Below are 14,893 nucleotides of genomic sequence, written 5' to 3' on the forward strand. Positions count from 1 at the left end.
CGGGCCGAGCTGTCCGGTACCCAGAGGGGAAGCTACGGCAGGCGCTGCGAGATTCCAGGCAGGGGAGTGGCTGGTGGACTGCATGGGGCTGCTGAGACACGCTCACAGCCAGCCTTTGATCGATTGGCTTGAACGTGACGGGCGGCCGCACGAGTGGCGCCCTTGCCAATGGCGCCGACCCGTGCACGTCGGAGGATGCCTGTGGGGTAGCGGCAATTGGAAGCGCCTGGAGTGGAGAAGCTGTCGGGAGAGGCGGGGGCACCGGGAGTGCCGGGGCTGTCGGGAGGGCTGGAGCCGCCGGCAGGGCTGGGGGCGCCGGGACAGCCGGGGCCGTCGAGATGCCAAGGGGCGGCGGGAGGACAGGCACCGGTTCAGCGTCGTTGTTAGGCAGGAGTGGCGAGGAGGCGGCCAGAGGTTGCCGAGGTGGGCAGGGTTCCGACGAAGGGTGCCTGGGCGAGAGCGAGGCAGGCGCTGGGCCAGCGGCTGGCGGCGGCGAAAGCGGGTCTGCAGCGTCGTAGAGTGGCAGAGCGCAGTAGGAGACGCCGAAGTCCGCCAGAATGGCAGCGCACAGCTCGTCGTACGGCCGGCTGCCCAAGGTAGGGCAGGCGATCGGGCGCAGCAAGTCGGGCGGGAGAATATCGCAGAGGACTGCGTGTTTGAACGACTGGATGGTGATGCCGTTCAGGTACATCGCAGCCTCGAACTGAGCGAACCACCCGCCGATGCCTTGAGGCCGGAACGCCGGAAGTGGCGGGTCGTGGCCTGGGTCCTGCCAGTAAGCCATCCAGGAACGCAGCTGCCGGAAAAGGTGGGGCTCGACGGGTTACCAGATGTGGGATGCCATTCGGCAGAAGGACGAATCCCAACATGAAGCGTAACAAATGGTTATTAGCAACGGCAGCGGACGAGCATACCCACCAAGAGAATTTATTTGTACACCAGAAAATATTTAGATAGGAAAAGTGCATAAGGTAATCTCGAAACCACAGGAGCAAAAAAAAATTGTCTAAGCAGTCACCAATTCGGGCAGAAACAGCTACCGAACAGGCCAAAAATCTATGTACAGTAAATACCATGGCACGGCCTCTTTCCAAATCCAACATACATCTCAGTACGCGGTGACCACAAAGAGAATTTATTAGTACACCAGGCAATAATTAGACCCGAATAGTACATAAGGTAATCTCGAAACAACAGGTGCAAACAAAAATGGGCGAAGCAGTCACCAATTTGAAAAGAAAGAAACAGGTGCCGAACAGGCCAAAAATCTGTGTATAGTAAATACCATGGCACAGACTCTTTCCAAATCCAACATACATCTGCAGTACGCGGTGGTTAGGCAAAGGAGAAGGGTGGAGTGAGGGGAAAGTGCGGGGGAAAGTTACCATCTGCGTGCTACACTTGTTGCCAGATATAGGCATGAATAGGAAAGGAGATGGTGCCTGCTACCACGACAAACTCAGGGCATACGCAGCGAATATTATCTAGTACTGCATGGGTGGGAGCACGACTCTGTTCCCATGTACGGAAATAAACTGGGTCGACCAGCGCCGCAAGAGCAGCGCTTCGCCGCCTACTGTCAGCTCTTCTTTTCGGAATTCCTACTCAATGAGGCGCACGCTCCTTGATAGCGGAAACATGGCGCGTTGCCGTCTTCCGCGCACTTCGGCCAAGTTGCGCCGCTTCCAAAGCACTTACATCAATCACTACTGATCACGAGGCGCTCAAAGATTGAGCGCCTTCGCGAGTTGCGCTGGCACGGGCGCACCCTAAACACCGTGTAGATCAGGAGCCACAAAGTACGTGCTACGACGCAGTCTTCCAGGGCGTGCCGCTGTGTCTCAACAGCGCCGCAATTGGTGCAGCGCGCATTTGGTACGACGCCCCATCTTTCGAGACGCTCCCTCGTCGGCAGTACTTGCCAACGGCGACGCCATTCGAAGTCTTGTACTTCTTTTGACAACGGGCTCGAAACGAAAGATTGTCACTTTCTAGGAGATGTTTTTTCTACCTGGTCAGCACTGAGCTCTAAAACAGCAACCGCCGCACTAACACGTGCCACTGGTGTTTCGCGTATATCCGCGTCCGGAAACTGGCGGAGCCAGAAACGGAGAAAGTGTTGTGTTGTGTTGGGGTCGGTAACTCAGTCCAGCGCGTGGCCGTGTTACGCTGAGCCGGATGATAACAAGGCAGAGGCTGCGCGGAAATTTGCGCAGAGTGTGTCGCCACAAATTGTATTACAAAAATAACCCCAAGGTCCGCTATGTATTCAGATTATAAAGCCGACCTTCAGATAGCTTGCACATCCTCCGACATTTCAACATGCGAAAGACAAATACAAGTAACGATAAATCAAGTGACAACATGGGCGACAGAAATGGTTTTCGTTTTTGTCCACAGAAAACAGTGGCCATCCTTTTCTCACTTGAACGAGGCTTACAGACAGATATCGCACCTGAAAGAAACCAAATCACCTGTAAAAAATTAGCACAAATTTGTAGGCATAACTTTTGATAAAAAGACTTACTTTCGTGCCTCACATAAACGCGTTGAAAAAGAAAGCTTCCTGATCACTAAACGTACTCAGAGCTCTTTCACACAAACACTGGGGCTCTGACAGGGCAAACCTTCTACAAATTTATCGCCCTGTAGCACGATCCTGCGATCCTGCTACGATACTATGGTTGCATCGCATATGGTTCAGCAAGGCCGTCTTACTTAAAATGACTAAACCCAGACCACAATTTAGGTTTGCGTGTTTCAACTGATGCATACAGGAATGTCAACCATAAACAGGCTGTTATGTAGAAACCAATGAACCGCTACTTGCAAACAGAAGAAGCATGCTCACATGCTCCTACATTCTAAAAATCAATTCCCTACCGAAACACGTCTGCCACCGTATAGTTACAAAATGCGCATTTAGAACACTAACAACAAACCTTGGACTACCAGACCACTGCTCTTACGATTTTAAGAGATGTTCAGAATCTCTTCACAATTGACACACTACATGACATAGCACAAAGAACAGACCCGCTACCTGCATGGTACAATTTTCCTGCAATCTGCGATGTCACTCTTACACAGTTTCGCAAAAAAAACAGACTCCACATCAACATATCATACAAGAATCTCTTGCACTCGAAGAATAATGCAGTAATTTCACGGATTTTTATATTGATTGTTCAAAAACGGATGTTTGCGTAGGAAGCACAGTGGTGCGAGGGAATTCGGAAGAAACAGTGCGTCTTCCACCGTGCTCATCCATCTTCACTCCAGAATGTTGCGCAGTCTGTTTAGCCATAGAAAAAATAGGAAACGAGAATCTCACAAAAGTATTATTTACACCGACTCCTTAAGTTCACTCACAGGTCTCCACTCTATAAGTGCAATCACTCCTATACTTGGTGACATCATGCACAACTTAGTAACAGCCACAGCTCGAGGACAAAACATAAAACTCTCCTGGGTCCCGAGTCATGTCGGAATATAAGGCAACGAGAGAGCAGATTTGTGCGCTGCTCAAGCTCGTAGCAAAGTAATAAAAAAGTAAATATACCATTTAAGGATTGCATGAACCTATAGTACAACGGAATTTCAGAAAAAAATGGCAGTCGGCTTGAAACAGCGAAGTAAATAATAAGCTACGCTTGCTAAAGCTCGCTTTAGGCGAATAGAAGTCATGTGTGCACCGGGAACGTTTCAAGAAAGTGATTCTCTGCCACCTCCAAATAGGCTACACATACCATACGCATAACTTCCTGCTAACAAAACAAAGCAACTCTGTTTGCGAACAACGCGGCTATGAACGTAAGGTTAAGCACATTTTATTCTCTTGTGCGAAACCGGCAAAACTAAGAAAAAGTACTTCACTCGATTTTCTAATGAATGCCCTCCTTTTCACCCAATACAGCTCATAGGTGATAATGCAACTGTTAACATATCTTCTCGCTAAGGCGCCCGTGTGCTGTGCGATGTCAGTGCACGTTAAAGATCCCTAGATGGTCGAAATTATTCCGGAGCCCTCCACTACGGACCTATTTGTTCCTCTCTTCTTTCACTCCCTCCTTTATCCCTTCCCTTACGGCGCGGTTCAGGTGTCCAACGATATATGAGACAGATACTGCGCCATTTCCTTTCCACCAAAAACCAATTATTATTATTATTATTATTATTATTATTATTATTATTATTATTATTAACATATCTTCTGTTTCTAGCTTTTTAAAAGAAGCCGCTGTACTTAATAATAATTACTTTTGGGGGAAAGGAAATGGCGCAGTACCTGTCTCATATATCGGCGGACACCTGAACCGCGCCGTAAGGGAAGGGATAAAGGAGGGAGTGAAAGAAGAAAGGAAGAAGGAGGTGCCGTAGTGGAGGGCTCCGGAACAATTTCGACCACCTGGGGATCTTTGACGTGCACTGACATCGCACAGCACACGGGCGCCTTAGCGTTTTGCCTCCACAAAAACGCAGCCGCCGCGGTCGGGTTCGAACCCGGAACTCCGGATCAGTAGCCGAGCGCTCTAACCACTGAGCCACCGCGGCGAGTCCGGTGTACTTGAAAAACTGCAAATGTTGATATCATTGGTTCGCTCTGTTAAATAATATTCTTCAGCCACTTTCTTATTACTCCGAAGAAAGCTGACGTTTCTATTTGATTAATTGGGAGCCTCAAGATGCCTCGCCCGGCCAAAAATAGCCGCTGAGGCTACCTGACATTCTTTGAGGCTTTTACCGTTAGCCATTTCTGAATTTCTTTTCCTCTGTTATTACTAGGTAGTAAACTCTTTTTAGGCCTTCTACACCACCGATGATTTTTTACATTTCTAAAAATTCTGCAGCCAACTTATTCGATACCTTGAGCTTGCGCATGGTGGCCTTAGCTGCCTATGTGCCATAAAACCCAACACGGCACTCTCCTTGACGTCTCCCTTATTATAGATTAAGATAACATTAGCGTTCTTCCAAGCTTCTGCTCCGGTCGAGGCCATAAGGCATTGCGTATACAGGGTGACTAGTTTTTCTAGCACAATCTCCAATCCGTCCTTCAACAGTTATGCCGTTACCTGATCGTCACGAGCTGCATTTCCCCATTTGCATTGCTCTTAAATCTGTCTTTCTTATTTATTTACTGGCGGGATGTCCTAGAGTTGCGGCCTACTGCCTCTTCCATTAGCCTCCTGATTACATAGGCTACTGTATAAATTTTTGTAGAACCCTTCGGCTACATTAACTATCTTATTCAAATTGCTAATGCCATAGCCTCCTTTGTCTCTTAATGAACACATCTTGTTTTTCCTATGCCTAGTTTCCTGTTCACCGCTTTTAGACTACCGCCGTTCTTTAGAGCATACTCGATTCTCTCCATATTAGACTCCCTTATGTTAATCATAACCTTGCGCTCATGATGATTAACTTAGCTCTGCCAGCTCTATTCTGTCTGCGGGGTTAGACGCCTTCATGCTTTTGCGTTTCTTAAATATTTCGTTTCTGGCATAGCTTGCCTGTATCCTGTCGAACCAATCTACCCCCTACTGCTACTGCGCATTCCGCAATGCTAGCGTGATGTTATCGCTCATTGCTTGGAAATTATAAGGTCGTGGTCCTCGATTAAAGCCGGATATCTGTTCTTCAACGATTTTCTGAAATCTTGTACTTTCTGCCTAACTACTAACTCGCTAATGGCCCTTCCGTTTCTCTACCTTCTTCTGTTCCCTCATCAGATCTAAGCTAATTCGAGACCTTACCATTCTGTGGTCGTTCTTTTCCGATGACCTCCACATCCTGCATGATGCCAGGGTGAGCGCATAGTACGAAGTATATTTCATTTTAAGTCTCACCATTGGGGCTCTCCCACGTCCTCTTCCTGTCTCCTCGTATGCGGAAGAAAGTACCTTCCCTACCTTGGCATTGAAGTCGCCAATCAGTACAGTGTACTGTGTTTTTACTTTGGTCAATGCCTATTCCACGTCCTCATAGAAGCTTTCAACGAGCTGGTCGTCATGGCTGGATGTAGGCGCGTAGGCCGGCACCGCCTTCAGTTTGTACCTCTTATTAAGTCTAATTACGGCAGCTGCCACCCTCTCGTTAATATACACATCTCCTCTATGTTGCCAGCTATATCCTGATTGATGAGGAATCTCACACCTAGTTCTCGTCTGTCCGCTAATACACGATAGCATAGCACACGCCCGCCGTTTAACTCGTTATATGCTTCATCTGTCCTCCTAGCCTCACTAAGCCCCATGACATCCCATTTAATAACCGTTAGTTCCTCTAACAGCACTGCTAGACTAGCTTCACTGAATAGGGTTCTAGCGCTAAGCGTTGCCAGGTCCAGTTTCCAATGGCGGCCTGTCCGGAGCCAGAATGTGGGGTGGAGGATGACTAACGCCGCATATAAAGGCATTGAGGCATTATCGCTGGCGAAAATAACGAAGCACCGACCAAAAGGTGTTGTCAAGATGGAAGGACGTGGGAAGATGGAAGTCGAAACGTCCTTCCATCTTGACAACACCTTTTGGTCGGCGCTTCGTTATTTTCGCCAATGTATTCACCCGACCAGACGAGATTTCGTCGAACCTTAGATTTCATCAGGCATTATCGCTATACGAACAGCTTCTATCCGTGAGCAATGGAGCCGAACACCAGAACCGAAGTGAAAACCCAAGTTCTAGCGCACCTAATTCGCATTTAACCTAACTATTCTCAATCCTCTCTCCCTGTCCCCTCACCTCTTTCATTTAATTTCTCCATTCTGTCTGATGTATACATTACTTCCGCTGCCCCAGCTCAGGTGCTTCAGTATCGATGGCAGATGCCAGGCCAGCAAAAATCTTTTCCTTTCTTTTTTATTATTATTTTAATAAAACCACTACTACTACTACTACTACTAACTATTCTCAAATCGACCATCATTTTTTTTTCTTCCTACCTGTTAATTCTGTCTTTCATTCTTCTTCTATATCGTGCCCTTTCTCAGTTCTGCAGCAGTTAAGCACTCAGCCCCTTTAACAATAAAGATTACGCATAACATGTCTGAATTATGTGCCGTTATTCTTGATTTACTAAAGGGCCAATGTTATCAGCCAATCGAAGATGGCTGGTGTATGCCCCGTTTCTCCTGATTAATGATTGTTGTCAATGTAGCACTCTGAATGCTTTTTCTAAGCTTCAACAATAGCAACCAAGAGACATTATAGCTTCCCATCCAACGCCTTTCATGATCGGTACTTTTGTCCTTTTTTAATAAAAGACTTCGTTTGCTGCAGAGTCTCAGTCGAATTTTCTGAAATTTTGCTGTTCGCTTTCTCAATTCCTTGAGTATAATGCTTGCATGGCTTGTGACGTTTTCCCGTCGTCGATGTTTTTCTCAATCTACGGAGATAAATACTGGTATCACTGCAATCTTCAGAATCTTGTATGGCATGACTGCTGACGTGAATGTGACCTAGTGTCGATTACTCCTCGAAGACCAATCAGCGCTTGCTTTGACTGAAATTCAGCATCGCTCTGATGCTACGGCAAATATCGACCGCCTTAGCATAAGGGTCAGTAAGCTAATCAACCTGTAAATATGTACCCTTCAACCTCATATCTTTTGTGGAGTAGGATCATGTTCCCATCTAACCATGCTCCTGCAACGCTTCGAAGATGCCGAGGCTGCTGGGGATTAGGTTTGCGATGTTTGAGACCGCAATAACTCCTCGGCTTTTAGAAAGATCCGGCATATTTATTTCTAGTCCCTAAAGGCGCATTGCTACTAAAGCCTTACTATTCCTTAAGTACCAGATAAAAGTTTAGTTCGTGCGACGGCAATAACTTTAGAATGAGCCTGTTGACTGGTTTGGCTGTTGTATATTTCACTGTTTAATTACACTGCTAGCTTACCCATCCTATCTTACCATGTCGCCAACCCTCCGCTTTGCCTAGCCTCTTACTTCAATTCCAGATTGATTGTTTTGCTGAGGTTTTAATTTGTTGCCTCTAAGCTATCCTTTCAACAAATCTCGTTGCATCAAGGCTTTGCGTTGCGAAGCACACAAAGGCCGCTCTCTCATCGCGAGGTTTTTCGCTGTGCAGCTGAGCAAGCTTTGTGTTTGCCCAGCGCATTCTGGCGGCTATCTAGACCGACGCCCTCCTGTGAGGCAGTGCAATAACGCGCTTGAATAAGTAATTAACATGCGCAGCCACGCCCTCCAGGCGTTCTCACGCTCATTTTCCGCGCCAAAGATTACCGATGCGTGAAAAAAAGCGAGAAAATCATCGATTTCCGCACGTCGAACTCCCTCTTCTAACGCGGCACTTCGTCTGAGCGACGTTGAAAATGGGATCAAGAGTGAAGTAAAAGAAGAAATCACAAACAGTTGCGCACTCTGCTCAGGTGCATTTCGAAGTTTTGTTTAGTTAGAAAACAAATTGAGCCAATTTTGCTCTTATGTCGTTTGACACCTGAACCACGCCGTAAGGACAGGGATAAAGGAGGGATTCAGAGGTGCCGTAGTGGAGGCCTCCGGAATAATTTCGACCAAAAGGGAATATGAGACAGATACTGCGCCATTTCCTTTCCCCCAAAACCTATTATTATTATTAATATTATTATTATTATTATTATTATTATTATTATTATTATTATTATTATTATTATTATTATTATTATTATTATTATTATTATTATTATTATTATTATTATTATTATTATTATTATTATTATTATTATTATTATTCAGTCGGCGGCGATTACATTGCCCAACGCTGACACTGTGTATTTCAACAGGCGGCGCCCTGGATGCGGTTCCCCTGACACCCGGATGCCACTATCACCTTCGTCGAAGCTAACCGTCCTGCCGCTTCTAGCGGCAATCACCAACTTCATCTGAAAACCTGGTTTCATCGTAAAACTTCTTAAGCCAATGGACATCGCGGGATCCTCTGCAGTAGGCGGCGATTACGTTGCCCAACGCTGACACTTTGTATTTCAACAGGCGGCGCCCTGGATGCGGTTCCCCTGACACCTCGGATGCCACTATCACCTTCGTCGAAGCTAACCGTCCTGCCGCTTCTAGCGGCAATCACCAACTTCATCTGAAAACCTGGTTTCATCGTAAAACTACTTAAAGCCAACGGACATCGCGGGATCCTCTGCAGTCGGCGGCGATTACGTTGCCCAACGCTGACACTTTGTATTTCAACAGGCGACGCCCTGGATGCAGTTCCCCTGACACCCCGGATGCCACTATCACCTTCGTCGAAGCTTACCGTTCTGCCGCTTCTAGCGGCAATCACCAACTTGATCTGAAAACCTGGTTTCATCGTAAAACTACTTAAGCCAACGGACGTCGCGGGATCCTCTGCAGTCGGCGGCGAATACGTTGCACAACGCTGACACTTTGTATTTCAACAGGCGGCGCCCTGGATGCGGTTCCCCTGACACCCCGGATGCCACTATCACCTTCGTCGAAGCTAACCGTCCTGCCGCTTCTAGCGGCAATCATCAACTTCATCTGAAAACCTGGTTTCATCGTAAAACTACTTAAGCCAACGGACATCGCGGGATCCTCTGCAGTCGGCGGCGATTACGTTGCCCAACGCTGACACTTTGTATTTCAACAAGTAGCGTGTCTTTTTCGTTGCCTGCATTCTTAATTTGAATTTGCTGCCGACTGCCCTCTGTGTACGCTCTCTACATGTTACAATGTCTAATGATACTACTTAATATATTGCTTGCCACAAAGAAGTGCCCGAAGATGGCAGGTTCATGACCTGTGCGAATTGTACGCTATCGTACCACTTAGGTCAGACATGTTCCGGAATTGCACCTAGTACCTTTAATACAATGGGCCCAGCAAAAAGGGACGTGTGGGTGTGTAAAACATGCAGAGCAGCAAAAAAACGCGCTGGTGGTTTCGCCTCTCGGGTAGATGCTTCCGAGGCTGATGAAGGTGCAGGCGAGGATTCAACTTTGCTTTTGGAGCTGCTCGAGATAAAAAAGAGTCTAGAATGTCTACCTGAGCTTAACAAAAAGGTTGATTCATTGCTCCTCTTAAAAGCCGAAGTTGTCAGCTGAACCCGGTCAGTTCATGAACTCGAGGACTCGGTGACATTTATGGCAAAACAATATGATTCCATTCTTGATGAAATGAAGACCGCCAAGGAACAAGCTACGTCTAGAGATGCGGAGATCACCGCCCTCCGAGCAGCAGTTCAGGCACAAGCCGAACAGCTAGAGCACCTGCAGGTTGACATGAATGAGAGCGAGCAATACAGCCGCAACATGAACTTGGAAATCCATGGTCTCCCAGAAAAAGAGAATGAAAATCTGAAGGAAATGCTTTGTGATATCGCTGAAAAATTACATTTCCAGAATTTTTCCCTGTCGGAGGTTGAGGCGATTCATCGTCTGCCGGGCAAACGTGACTCTATTCCGAGGGTCCTTGTGCGCTTCACTTCAACTGCTGCCAGAAACATTCTGTTCAATGCCCGAGGAAAGCTTATACAACTCTGCGAAGCTAGTTCGCTTGAAAAGATATTTTTGAACGAAAACTTGACAAGACTAAACCATGATCTATTCTGGCGTGCTAGGACTAGAGCAAAGCAAATGGAGTACATGTTTGCCTGGGTGAAGCGTGGCAAGATTTTTGTGAAAAAGAGTGAAGGATCGTCTCTTCTTCGAATAATCAGACATGCAGGCTTAGATAACATTGTGTAGCTATCATGTCTAACACGTGCTACCAGCTACCACACTTCCAGTCGTTCAAGGACACTTTTGGGGTGAGCGTTGATGATGATTTCACTGTTGTAAATGCAAATATCAGGAGCCTTCGCAAATACTGGGAAGAATTCAAGCTCGTCGCTACGTCAGGAATAGGATTCGTCGATGTATTCGTGCTGAAAGAAATCAATACTTCAGATGCTTGCTTGCGTACATTTTCAGTGCCAGCTATCAGAGTCGTTTTGTGACAAGGCCTCATCGTCGAGGTGGTGGAATCGCCATCTTTGTAAGTGATAAATTTGATGTATCATCAATGGACGCGAACTTCGCGCATGCGAAATGTTTAGCGTTGAAGATAACTTGCGGCGCCCGGTGTTTAAGTTTGTTGGCTGTATATCGGCCGCCATGCGGTAGTATTACCCGATTTCTGCTAGAACTGGAAGAAATATTACACCTCTGGAATTCCGCGGAAGAAATATGTTTAGTGGCCGACTTAAACATAAAAACATTGTGCCCTACAATGGGCACCGTTTCCGATTACTTGTCAGTCCTGTCATCATGTGGTTTAATAAATACGACCACAGTTCCTACTCGTGAAGAAATGGTTAACGATCTTCTAACTTGTTCATGTATAGACCACATTATCTTACGCGCTCCTAACTACTCGTTTGCCTCCTGTGTTATATTACAGCGCTTCGCGGATCACTATCTGGTTGCTTGTCGTTCGTCTCCATCTTTTCCTTTATCAAATGCGTCACGAAACGCTGTTCCAAATAACCTCACCTATGTTACAATAGCTGACCATAGAGTCTTAGATAGCTTAATTAGCAATTTTAACTGGTTAGCCATAACTGAGTCTAATTCACCGGAGAAGGTCTATAGTATCTTCTGCGACCAAATAAGGAAGTTTGAGAACAATTCTAAGCGCGTCGTGATAAAAAAGCGATGACCCGTCCACAGAAAAGTGATTGTTTCGAACAGCAAACAGTGGACTATCAATGTAACCCGTCGAGATGCTCTTCCTTGAGTGGAGGTATTCACTGAGACCATTGCGTTTAGAAAATGTTCTGCGAAGCTCTTTCAATGTTATCATTTCTTTGGAATCGGCGCATATAGCCAATCGTTTGCGGCATCACATTTTAATCCTAGCAAGCATTCAGATTCAGGAGCCTTTCTCTGAAAATGCCGGTTTCATAATTTACACTCTTTCCAGGTATTTCTAATGTGTGGAGGGGAGATAGTAGGCACTCCAAGAGCAGCTATAGCTGTGTCCTTCGTAGTATTCCTTTTTTCAAAAGCGCGAGCTTAAGCAGACATTGCGTGACCTCTGTGCATACACGCCAGAGGTCGTGGTTAAATCATGTTGTTAACACGTATAACGCTCAATGAAAATTTTTAAAAGTGCTAAGAGACTTATTGCTCAATCGCTTAAAGCGCTTCGCATGAAGCCACAGTCGCGGGGTTGTTGCATAATCGCCCAAAAAATGATCTGTTAGGCGGCATTCGCCATTGAGGACGTTCAACGACAGCGGCCTCACAATCATATTGGTGTATGCAGGCCGCATTGAGACAACTATGTCTCCCGTGGGCCAGATGCCGGAAATAACAAAAATAGGAGAGGATGCTCAGTCACTGTAACTAGTTTTCAGTGGACAAAGACAGCAATGGGAGAAACTAAGTGCCTTTCTGCGCTAAAAACCAATTCCAGTAATGCCCCAAGTAGCCTGCAAAAACGTCCTCGCGAGTTCAATCACAATGGGGTTTTTTCAGGGGGGGGGGGGGGGGGGTTAAGTGCGTCAATATATTGCAGTGTGTTAAATAAAAGAAACTGCGACGATAATTGGCTTTGTCAAGAGTAGGTCGTATATTTTAATCGCATGAATTACTCTTCAGTTCTAAGCATGCCGCTGGCTAGTGGTTTGCCAAAGCTTAGCAGCGACAAGTGATGCAGTATCCGGCGTTAGATCTTGTGCAGAGACGATTCGCATGGTGGCTCTGAGGTGGCCGTTTGCCATCCTTGAACGCAGATAATATTTCTTCACTTTCGATAAATAGAAGAGCTGCTCGCACAAGTAGGCGCTCCCGAACACGGCAATCATCCTTGTCGCTTGGTGCTGCAGAGTTGGGAAACTTGTCTTATAGAAAAAATGGTAAAACTCCGGGATACCTCCGTCTTCAAACATCTGTCGTAATGTGGTGTTTGCTTGAAGTTCAATAAGCTCCATCTGCAACTCGAGCTCAACATGGTCGACTCGCACTGCGTAGGGCACAGAGAAAGTTTCTAACTGAACTGTTTGGAGAGCCTGAGGATGTCTTAAAACCGAATTATGAATCTCTTTCGACATTTGCGGGGCAAATCCGCGAAACATCGCAAGATTCCTTGGTCAGCGTGTCCTGGTGACTTGAGAGTTGGAAAGTGGTCCATCTTGTTCGTTTTACCTGGCACTGCCAGAGTTGAAATTTTACCTCAAAAGCAAGAACTCCCTCGCTCATTTTCGCATTACTTTTTTGTTTTCCCTGAAGTTTTCAGGTGATCGCTCATTTCTGATAAAAGCAAGACAACGAAGCCACTTTACATCTGACAGCTGAGCTTACCTTTCTGGACGAAGACACAGACAGGCATACGTTACGGAAGCAACATAAGTTGGAGCCGCTCCAGTTGCTCAGACAGATTGCCAGGTTAAAATTTTTGCTCTTACTACATGATAACAAAACAGGATTGCCACGTGATTCGTATTTACTTTCTGCACCACAAAGATCATCAAGGCTGAACCACAGAATAGTGATAAGGCCACACAATGCCAGGACTAAGCAGTTCTAAATATTTTTTTTCCCATGCACAATGGAACAATGGAATCGCCTGCCTGCTTCGGTTGTTGAATGTGCTAACATTAACTGTTTCGCCCGTTCTTTGCGTGCTTACCTTTTGTAACCCTCTCCTGCCTAGGTAGCACTGCTGCCTGCAGTATTTGTAAATAAGCAAACAAATAAAAATATACTTTGTCATCAAAGTTAGATTCAGGTGCACATACACAAATTTGCATTCTACTTCCGCATAATCTAAGCATCACGCGAAACTCGTTTGCACCAATTTACGTTATCTTACTTCGCTGCCTGCACCCGACATTCTGTGTTGTCGCTCCTAAAAACCCCAGACTTCCGCCGTGCCACTGCACCTCCACACCCTGGTCATCCTTCTTCACCTCTGGTTTTTATTCAACGCGATTCAGCCTTGCCTTGTCTGACGACCTTCATCAGTAACTGAATGAAGGGTGATGGAGCGGCATTAATGCAGATATCTTTGCGATGAGGCAACGATCTATATGCCCACCAATACTAATTAGTGTGCAGGCTTTCGCAAACAGCGTACCATCGATGTATTCGTAATGACGCGAAAGTTTTCGGGCCGAACCTTGTTTACAGAAGCTCGGGGTTAAGTAAAACGTGCCTAATTAGCGGATGTCAGAAGCCGAGCGGCGTAGGCATTGCAAGTGCTCGCCGGCCTGCGACAGCTCAAGTGCGAAAGGATGACAGGAAGCGAGAGGAGATATTTGATGCCCCCGGTTGTCGCAGTGTTGGAAGCCAGCTCATGGGCCGTCGACGAAATTCAGTCTCATTGCTTTGTAGCGCTCAAATATAACAGAAAAGGCACTTGAAGAAACTGAAACAGGCGGAAAGAGATGGCGCAAGGGCGTGGCTCATTAAGCGCTGGCCGTAATTTAGTCTTTGTTTAAGAGCTTGTTGGCTGAATTACAGGCGGTATCGTGGTTGTAATCCTTCGCACGATAATTAAAACTGGTCGCTTGCATGACGTTTCCAGACGAGCTTGCATGTTCGTTTGGTCGTTTTGCTTTCAGCAATTGCGTTTTATCCTTTGCTTTTCTTTTTCTTTTAATTTGCAAAATTTGGATGCACTGGAAGCTGCAGTCTGAACGTTCTTTGGGTTCTGCTGCAAGGATTCTCGTGCTGCCAGGGGAGTGCAACGCCAACTAGCTCAAACTAAAGTATTGCTCGACATGTGCATCTGCAGTTTCGCATCGTTGAAGCAGAACACGTTGGACTGTAGGGCAGCATGACTCGCGATTTCGAGCACGGTGCGATCATCCAAGCTGGACTCCTGCTTTTCGAGGCAAATGACCAAGTGCCTTTGATAAGCTCTGGAGGCCAATGCGC

The 14,893-nt window shown here is 46.4% G+C and overlaps 1 protein-coding gene across 1 annotated transcript in view; it reads left to right on the plus strand.

Moving 5' to 3' along the window:
- The window catches only part of LOC144126768 (chitotriosidase-1-like), a 184,362-nt gene that overhangs the window by 58,989 nt on the left and 110,480 nt on the right, over positions 1–14,893 (plus strand). The gene's annotated exons all lie outside the window — the stretch shown is intronic.

The sequence above is a fragment of the Amblyomma americanum genome, chromosome 1 (genome assembly GCF_052857255.1).
Source record: "Amblyomma americanum isolate KBUSLIRL-KWMA chromosome 1, ASM5285725v1, whole genome shotgun sequence".
NCBI classification, from domain to species: Eukaryota; Metazoa; Arthropoda; class Arachnida; order Ixodida; family Ixodidae; genus Amblyomma; species Amblyomma americanum.